The sequence below is a fragment of the Chrysochloris asiatica genome, unplaced genomic scaffold (genome assembly GCF_000296735.1).
Source record: "Chrysochloris asiatica unplaced genomic scaffold, ChrAsi1.0 scaffold00035, whole genome shotgun sequence".
In the NCBI taxonomy this organism is placed as follows: Eukaryota; Metazoa; Chordata; class Mammalia; order Afrosoricida; family Chrysochloridae; genus Chrysochloris; species Chrysochloris asiatica.
The window spans coordinates 169,099-179,832 of NW_006408553.1; positions in this window are offsets into that span (position 1 = coordinate 169,099).

Here is a 10,734-nt window from a genome sequence, read left to right on the forward strand (position 1 = left end):
TGATGCCAGTCCAGCATTCACTCTGGTTTCGGAGTGTCTCTTTGTCTCTCTCTTTGTCTCCTTCTGTGTATTCTTGATATATTGCAATCACCGTCAGGTATACTCTCCTCGTGAACCGAACCCCTATGTCGAGGCAGGTCCCTGACAGCACCTGACAACAAAAACAACATGATGGATATCTATAAAAACTCATTCTCTTCCCCCAACCCTTTTGTCTCAAACTAGGTTTGCAAATACATTTGAGTATTATCTTGCAACTCCAGATACTTTCTTCTCCTCTTCTTTCATTTCCTTCCTGCTTTCTCCTATCAATACACACACTTTAAATCCATTAGAAATGTGGTGAACAATTTGTGATAGATCAATTTTAGGATTATTAGTTGCGGTTACTTTTATCCTGCAAATTTAAGAAATAGACTGATAGGAGGTAGTCCCATGGTCCCAGGGTCACATAAACTCAAAGTGAAATGAGTGTACCTTCTATCATGCCCTGGTTGCTAATTATTTTATGAGAATTATCTCCATCTTCACTATGTCTCTAGGAGGCATTTATTAGTTTATATAATGTGAAAACTTCTGTAATAGATGAACCCTTTAAACTCCATGGCTTAATACAATGGACCTGTATTAGTTCTGAGTTATAAATGCAGCCTGTGGTCAGGATACCCATTTCCATGCAGTCATTCAGGGTTTGGAACTGATGAGAATGTTTGTGGCTTCCAAAGCATTTGTGGGTATGGTCTCTCAGTCTAGAAAAACAAAGAAAGAGAAAGGACCATCACTGGTGAAGTTTTATTTAGTTGTTTTTTGCCAAGCTTCTTTGATCAGAATTCAGTCACATGGCCATACCTAACTGCCAGGAAAGCTGGGAAATGTAGCCTAATTGTGGCCAAAAAGAAAGGGAAGTGGGACATGAGGAACAACTAGTCATTTTCTGCCACAAGGAAGTGTTCCAGAAATTGGGCAACTGCTTTGTCTCTATTCAACTGGAAATTATAATCATGAATTTAAAAGTTCTTTATATCAGACACACATATAGTTATTAAATAAGAATTAGATTTAGACAAACTTTATACAAAAAAAGAGTAATTATAGTGATTCTTTGTAAAATGGAATATATGTTAATAAGCAAGGGGAGACAAAGGATAATCTTGTTTTAGGTACTGTCTAGCAGGGTCCTACTCATAGTGACCAATGTACAACAGAACGAAACAATGCCTGAAGTATTAATTTGTGAAAATACTGTTCTATTCAAATAAGCTAGGAGTCTTGGTGTGATAATATAGAATAAGCACTGAACTGCTAACTGCAAGGTTGGTGGTTCAAGCCTACCAACCAATCCTCAGAAACTCTATTCAGAGTCATTATGAGTCAGAACTGACCCAACAGCACTTAGCAACAACAACAACATATGCATATAAGAATGCAAAATTCATGTAAGTTTTTAAGATTAAAAGTGTGATTTGAAATAAACAACTTCCTTGTGATGGGTCACTTCTATGTTTTAAGCACCTGGTATTTAGGAAACTACTCTTACATTTAGTAACTCTTGAAATGATTTAGACTTCTTTGTTTTCTTTTTAATGGAAAAAAAAAGCCCATATGTGCCATATTTATTTATAATTTCTGACTCACTTTAATTTTTGAAAACAATAATATATATTAGATCTTGGAATTTACCTCAAATTGTATTTTAAAAATATTTTAAATGTTCTGCCAATTCCTAGAGGTAAGAACTCCAAAGTCTTTTAAATACATCTCTCAACAGACAGTTTACTTCTTTCCTTTAAGAAGAGTCTGCCTGTTTCTTTCCAGAGGCAAAGAATATTCAGTCTCATTTCTCTAGTCAGGTTCTACTTTCAGCTCTTTTTTAGGTAAAAAACCTCTTTCTAGTCCACTGGGAACAATAAGAGTGTAGTATGCTTTCCTTACAATATCAAGGAGCATCATTCCAGCTTCTATTATCTGTTTTCCATATTGAGTTAACCAATTTAATTTGCATATAATGACTGGAGCTAATTAATGGTTTTCCCACAACTAGTTGCCCCAAGCAACATACACAACTGCATTCAATCAGAAGCTGCCCTAGAAACAGAGTTCAACTTAGCACTGTTGTTGTTGTTGTTATGTGCCGTGGAGTCGAACCGACTCATAGCGAACCCTGTACAGGGTTTCCGAGGGTGTAAATCTTTACGGGAGTAGAAAGCCTCATCTTTCTCCCGCGGAGCAGCTGGCAGTTTCGAACTGCTGACCTTGCGGTTCACAGCCCGAGTCGTAACCACTTCGCTACCAGAGCTCCTGCAACTTAGCACTAGCTCTTTATAATAGAACTATTTACAATAGAACATTTTCACATTAACTGGCTTCATCACAAAAAGCAAGGATGCCTCACTGGTATCTTGGATCACACAAACATTATGTACATGTAACTTAAAGGATAACAGAGACTGTCCCTCACAGCTGTTATTTATTTCTTTACTTTTTACTTCATTTATTCAATTCCATTTTATTATTCTTTTTAAAGAACTCGCATCTGACAAAATTTCTACCAATTTACTAGCTTTTTCCTCCCTTCAGTTTCCTTTGTATAAGCTTACTATGGATCTCAGGGATTGGGTTGCAAGGGTTAGAAACAAAAGGAAGCCATCAGTAGCTGGAAAATACGACATTAGTGGTACAAATGATGTTGGAGATCACATGATAGAATTTTTCTGGACCAATTATTCATTGCAAATACCTTCTTTAAACAACATTAAAAGTGATTATATGGATGCAGCCAAATGGAATACACAGGAATCAAATTGGCTACATCTGTGGGTACAGACAGTGGAAAAAGCTCATTATTATCAGCCAACTGGTCATAAGCAAGTTCAGGCTGAAGCTAAAGATAATTAAAACAAGCCCACAAGAGTCAGGTGGGATACATCCCAACTGAATTTGGAGGCCATATCTAGAACGCATTTGATGCGTCATACACTAAGAATTGAAGACCAGAAAAGCTGTGGGATGGCATCAAGAACATAATATGGGAAGAAATCAAATGGTTGTTAAAAAGACAGTAAAGTATGTCAGAATGGCACACTTGCTCTGGAGCATTTTTTGTTAAGTGCCTTCGAGTCAGTTCCAACTCCTAGTGACCCTGCATAGGGTTTCCAAGGAGCTACTGGTGGATACAAACTGCTAATCTTTTTAGTTCAAAACTGACATTGAGGTCCAGTACTTATCCAATGCTTATAGAGACGCTAAAACACCTGGAAGGGATGAGGAGGTAAAAGAGCTGAACAAAAAATTTGAAAGGTCATATTGAGAAGACAGAGACAACTATTTTAATGAAATGTGCAAAGACTTGAGTTAGAAAAACATTGAACATTTCTCAAACTGAAAGAACGGAGGTAAAAGTTCAGTCCTTGACTTGCAATATTGAAAGAGTCTATGGGCAAAATATTGAATTATACAGAAAGCACCAAACAGAGATAGAAGGAATTCACAGAGTCATTGTACCAAAAAGATTTGGCCTATGTTCAACAATTCCAAAGGGTATCATATGACCAAGAATGGTACTGAAGGAAGAAGTCCAAGCTGTAATCCAGGTATTGGTGAAAATCAAGACTCCAGGAATTGACAGAATACAAATTGAAATCTTTCAACAAACTGATGCAGCAGTAGAGACACTCACTCATCTATATTAAGAAATGGGAAGACAGTTATCTGACCAACTGATAGGAAGAGTTCCACATTTATGCCCATTCCAAAGAAAAGTGACATAACAAAATGAAGAAATCATTAAACAATATCTTTAGTATTACATGCAAGTAAAATTTTGCTCCTGATAATTTAAAAATGACTACAACATCACATCAATGGAGAACTGCCAGGAATTCAAGCCAAATTATGAAGAGGATGTGGAATTAGGGATATAAATGTTGATATCAGATGGACCTTGGCTGAAAGCAGAAAATATCAGAAAGATGTTTAGTTGTGATTTATTGGTGATACAAAAGTTTTCAACTGTGTGTCTATAATGACAAACTATGAATTACATTGAGAAGAATGGGTACTCCAGAACATTTCATTGTGTTAATGAGGAACCTTTACACAGATAAAGAGGCAGTTAGTTGGTAGAACAGAAAAAGGAGATACTAAATGGTTCAAAATCAGGAAAGGTATATATATGTCATGGTTGCAGCACTTCACCATACTGATTCAATTTTTATGCTAAGCAGATAATCCAAGAAGCTACATTATATGAAGAAGACTGTGGCATTAGGATTGGAGTAAGATTTATTAACAACCTGCTATATATAGATGATACAATCTTGCTTGTTGAAAATGAAGGGAATTAAAATACTGATGAAAATCAAAGACCACAGCCTTCAGTATGGTTTGTAAACATCTGTAAAGAAAACAAAAGTCTTCACCACTGGACCAGTAAATAACATGATAAATGGAGAAAAGGTTGAAGTTTTCAAAGACTTCATTTTGTTTGGATCCATTATCAACACTCATAGAAGCAGAAGATAAGAAAATAAATGGCATATTGAATTAGACAAATCTGCTGTACAAAACGTCTTTAAAACGTTAATCTTTTTAAGAGTTGATATTTTAAGGACTGTACCTGACCCAAGCCATGGTATTCCAATTATTTCATATGCAAGTGAAAGTTGGACAAAAATAAGCAGACCATAGAAGAATCAATATATTTGTATTGTGGTGTTGGACAAGAATATTAAAAATATCATAGACTGCTATTATAACAAACAAATTTGTGTTAGAAGTACAGCCAGAATGCTCTTTGGGAGCAAGGAGGGCGAGACTTCATCTCTCATACTGCCAACATGTTATCAAGAGGGAACAGTCCCTAGAAAAGGACATCATGCTTGGTAAAGTGCTGGATTAGGAAAAAAGAAGATCCTTTGATGAGATGAATTGACATAGTGGCAGCAGCAATGGGCTCAAATCTAACTACAATTTTCAGGATGATGCAGGACTGGGCAGTGTTTTGTTCTGTTGTGTATAAGGTTCATTCGAATTGGAACTGACTTGAAGGACCTAACAAATGCACCTCAGGTATACAGAATTGGATTAATCATATCCTCAGTGCATAACACACTCTCATTGATACACATTGGTCCACTTTTATTTTATTAATTTTAATAATGCAATGAACATTCACAAAACCACCACCACAAACAAAAGTTAAGCTTTGACAATAACTTACACATAACCATATGGCTTCCCTATCACATATTTTTATGACACCCCCCCCCATAGTCTTCAATGTGACATAAACCTTATACATATTATACATCTATAATAGTTAACTTTTTTTACTTTCTTTTTTATATGATTCTTTTAATATGTAGTCCCAAGGACCAGTAAATAACATGATAAATGGAGAAAAGATTGAAGTTTTCAAAGACTTCATTTTGTTTGGATCCATTATCTACACTCATAGAAGCAGATGATTTTGATTTTACTTATTTTAATCCATAAATAAAAGTCCTGGTGTGGTACTGAGAGTTAATGCACTGGACTGAATGTCGGTTTGAAGTGCAAGGTTTTAGCTCACCAGCCATTCTTCGGAAATCCTAGACAGGGTCTCTATGAGTTGGAACCTACTTGACAGCACTTAACAACAGCAATAATTCCTAAATAAAGGACACCAAGATTTATGTAATCCTTCAAAAATATTTCACCATTTGAAATTAAATTAAGATTACCATAGTATTTCAAGTTAATATAGTGTATTTACTTGGATATGTGATGCAATGTCATGTGACTATTCCACATTGGTTCATTCACACTACCTTTGGTGAACATTTGGTAGCTTCAGTTTTCTTTTGCTATGGCAAACAGTGATACTATGAATGTTCTTTCATACATCTTGGATTTTCTCTTGAACATAGACAATGAAAGAAATGAAGAAGTAAAAGAGCTGAACAGAAAATTTCAAAGGGCAGCTCCAGAAAACTAAGTCAAGTTCACCACGGAATGTGCAAAGATCTGGGTTTAGAAAACAAAACAAAACAAAACAAAAACAGAGAATACACTCAACATTTATCAAGTTGAAATAAGTGATGAAAAAATTCAAGCCTCAGGTTGCAATATTGAAGGACTCTGTGGGTAAAATATTGAACGATGCAGAAAGCATCAAAAGAAGATGCAAGCCAATACAAAGAGTCATTGTACCAGAAAGATGTGGATGGTATTCATCCATTTCAAGAACTAATGATAATAAATAAAGAAATCCAAACAACACTCAAGGCAATGGTGAAAAAAAGACTCCAGAAAGTGACATATTACTAATTGAAATCTTTAAAAAAAAACAAAAAACAACTGATGCAGCACTGGAGGAATTCACTCATCTATGTCAAGAAATTTGGAAGACAGCTACCTGACCAACTGACAAGAAGAGATACATATTTGTGTCCATTCCAAAGAGAAGTGCTCCAATAGAATGAGGGAATAATCTAACAGTACTATTACAATTATATGCAAGTAAAATTTTGCTGCAAATAATTAAAAACGTTTGCAGTAGTAAATCGATAAGGAACTGCCAGAAGTTCAAGCCAGATTCAGATGAGGACATGAAATTAGGGATGTCATTGCTGATGTCAGATGAATCTTGGCTGAAGACGATGATACCAGAAAGGTGTTTATTTGTGATTTATTGACTTTGCAGACATTTTCATGACAAACTATGGGTAATATTGTGAAGAAAATGTATTGCTGAACACTTAATTTTGTTCATGAGGAACTTGTATGTGGACCAAGAAGCAGTCAGCAGAACAGAACAAAGGGATAATTAATGGTTCAAAATCAGAAAAGACGTGCATCTGGGTTGTATTCTTTCACCATAGGTATTCAATCTGTATGCGGAATAATTAATTGAAGAAGTTGGACTATATGAAGAACATGACTTTAGGATTGAAAGAAGACTCATTAACAGCCTCTGATATGCAGATAATACAACGTTGTTTTCTGGAAGTAGAGTTGAAGTACATGCTGATGAAGATCAAAGACTACAGCCTTCATTATGGATTACACTTAAATGTAAAGAAAACAAAAATCCTCACAACTGGACAAATAAATAGCACTACACCCTCGGAAACCCTGTACAGGGTCGCTATGGGTCGGAACCGACTCGACGGCACTTAACAACAACAACAACAATGATAAAGGGAGAAGTCAAAGACTAATTTTGCTTGGATCCACAATCAACACTCATGGAAGCAACAGTCAAGAAATCAAACAACTTATTGCACTAGGCAAATCTGCTGCACAACACCCTTTTTAAGTGTTCAAGAGCAAAGATGTCAGTGTGAGGACTAAGATGAACCTGACCCATGCCATGATATTTTCAATAACTTCGTATGCATGTGAAAATTGGTCAATGAATAAGGAAGATGGTAGAAGAGTCGATGTATTTGAGTTATGGTGTTAGAATATTAAAATATTAAAGTATAATATGAAAATATTAAAGAACAGTATTACAAGTACCCCAGATTTCCAGAACAAACAAATCTATGCTGGAAAAAGTACACCCAGAATGCTCTTTAGAAGCCAGGATGGAGAGACTTTGTCTCTCACACTTTGGGCATTTTACCAAACATGATGTTCTTCTCCAGGAACTGGCAAAAAGAAGAAGATCCTCAATGGGATGGACTGTCACAATGGCAGCCACAATGGGCTCAAGTATAACAACGATTGTGAGATTGGAGCAGGACATGGATGTGTTTCATTCTGTTGTGCATAGACTTTCTATAAGTTGGAAATGACTCGAAGGCACCTTCCAACAACAACAAATATCTATAAGTGATTCAATTCAGAAAATATTGTTATTATTGTTACATGTTTTATTGCTAATCGAGTAGTGTTTTGCAGAGCATATAAAGCTTTCATTCAATAATTCATACACATTTTCTTTCATGTCATTGATTCCACTAGTCCACTTCCTTCCTATGTTTCCTTTTTCTATTCTTCCTTCTTTCCTAACCCTTCTGAATTTTGTCCTTGGTCTCAAATAAAATGCTTGGTCTCAAATAGAATGCTGCCCTTTTGGTCTCAAATAAAATGTACCTCCATATTGTTATTATTCCCCTTATTGACCTGTCTATTGTTGGGATAAAAGTTGAGCAACAAGGATGAGTTCAGTTTTAGACCTGAACAGTGGCTAAGGGCTAAGGATCTTAATGCATCCACCAGTCTCATCCTGACCAGTAAGTCAAGACTTCTTTTTTTTTTTTATAATTTTGAGTTTTGTTCCACATTTTCTCCTACTCTGTTCAGAACTTTCTAATGTGATCCCTTTTAGAGCAAGTGGTAGTAGTAACCAATCACCATCAAATTCTTATGGTTTCAGTGTCGTGTAGACTGATGTTTGCTTGGTCCAGTAGTCCAGTTAGAGTAATTGTGTCCATCTTTGATTTTCTTTGCTCTTCTTTTTTTCTGGATGAGGCAAAACCAATAGCTGTACCATAGAGTGCTCACAAGCATGTAAGGCCCCAGTCACTATGTTGAGCCAATTGACCTAGACATGCCTTAAGATTGTGATCTTAAGGACTCAAACTTAGTCACTCATTCCCTCAAGGTGTTTGCTTATTTCTAAGATTTTTTTCATAACTTTGTCTTCAGTATGCTCCACTACGTTCATGGATACATTGGCAGAATAGATAAATACTCACATGGAAATATCCTTTGCATATAGTCCCATTCTCTATCACAAACCCATTCAGCTTGCATGTCTATCCATGCATTCATTCATAGAGCACCATTATTGCATGAATACTATATATATAGTAGTATTTACCTTCACTGTCTTTAACTCTTAGACTCCTCTGAGGGTCTTCACCTTCCCTCATCTTTTTTTTTACTGACTTCCCAAATAATATACATTTGCCCTCTAGCTAGTAATTTACCCTTCCATTCCTTTCCCCTGGACCTGTCCTCACAATTGGATTAGTAAATAATACCATGATAAATGGGGGAAAGATTGAAGTTGTCAAATAATTCATTTTGCTTGGATCCTAATCAACATTTATGGAAACAGCAGTCAAGAAATCAAATGATACAATGCATTAGGCAAATCAGCTGCCAACTTCTCCTTTAAAGTTCTCAAGATTTTCAGTTGCCTCATATGCATGTGAAAGTTATACAATGAATAAGGAAGACCACAGAAGAATTGATGCATTTGAATTGTGGTGTTAGTGAAAGATGTTGAAAGTACCATTGATTTCCAAAATAATAAACAAATTTGTCTTGGAGGAAGTACAACAGGAATGCTCCTTACAAGCAAGGGTGGTGGGACTTCATCTCTTCTAGTTGGACAAGTTAGGGAGAAATAGTTCCTGGGGTCCTTCCATCATGCTTTGTAAAGTGGAGAGCCTTTGAAAAAGGGTAATACTCCCAAGGAAATGAATTGACACAGTGGCAACAACAATGGGGTTGAACATAAAAATTGTAAGGATTGCCCAGGACAAGGCAGTGTTTCATTTTGTAGTGTATAGAGTCACAATGAGTTGAAACTAACTTGACTACACCTAACAGCAACCATGATCCCTTCCCACTCCAGTTAGCCATCAAAGAATGCCTAGTGTGAGAACCTTTTCTTGACTTTTTTAAATAGTCATCTCAATCCATAATTCTCCTTTTGTTATTAACTTATTTTCTCAGCATAATGTCCTCCAAGTTCATCCATGTTATGAGGTGTTTAGCAGATTCATTGTTATTCATTAATGTTGCCAAGTCTTACATTTTTGCATGTACCATAGTTTGTTTATCAATTCTTCAATTAGTGAGCATTTGGGTTGTTTCCACAATGAATAAGAGAGATTGTAGAAAGATTATTGGTTTTAATTGTGGTGTTGGGGAAGAATATTAAAAGTATCATAGACTTCCAGAAGAACAAACAAATCTGTGTTGGAAGAAAGACAACTAGAATACTACTTAGAAGCTAGGATAGTGAGACTTCATCTGTCATACTTTGTACTAGTCCCTGGAGAAGGACATCATGCTTGATAAAGTGGAGGGTTGATGAAAAAGAGGAAGACAACAAGATGGATTGACACAGTGGAAGCAGCAAAAGGCTTACACATAACAATTGTGAGGATGGCGCGGGACCCAGCAGTGTTTCATTTTGTTGTGCATAAGATCAGCAGGAATTGGAAATAACTTGACAGTATCTAAGACCTAAGAGGTTTTATCCAACTTTTTGCTATTATGAATAGTGCTAAAATGGACATAGATGGACATATAGCTATTCATGTCAAAACTTTAATTTCTGTAGGAAATCTACAGAGCAATGGGATTTCTATAAACAAAAAGGAAGCATTATACTGTTTTCCATAGTGTTTGCACCAGTTTACAGCCCCATCAGCAGTTTATAAGGGTTCCAGTCTCTCCACACCTTTGGCAGCATTTATTTTTTTCTTTAAAAAAGCAACAACAATAAAATCTTTGCTATTAATTCAGACACGAGAAGATATTTCATTGTAGTGTTGTTGTTGTTGTTGTTAAGTGCCATCGAGTCGGTTCCGACCCATAGCGACCCTGTACAGGGTTTCCGAGGGTGTAAATGTTTACGGGAGTAGAAAGCCTCATCTTTCTCCCTCGGAGCGGCTGGTAGTTTCGAACCGCTGACCTTAAGGTTCGCAGCCCGATTCGTAACCACTACGCTACCAGAGCTCCTTCAATGGCTAATGGTTGCCAGCATTTCTTCATGTTTGTTCTTCAGAA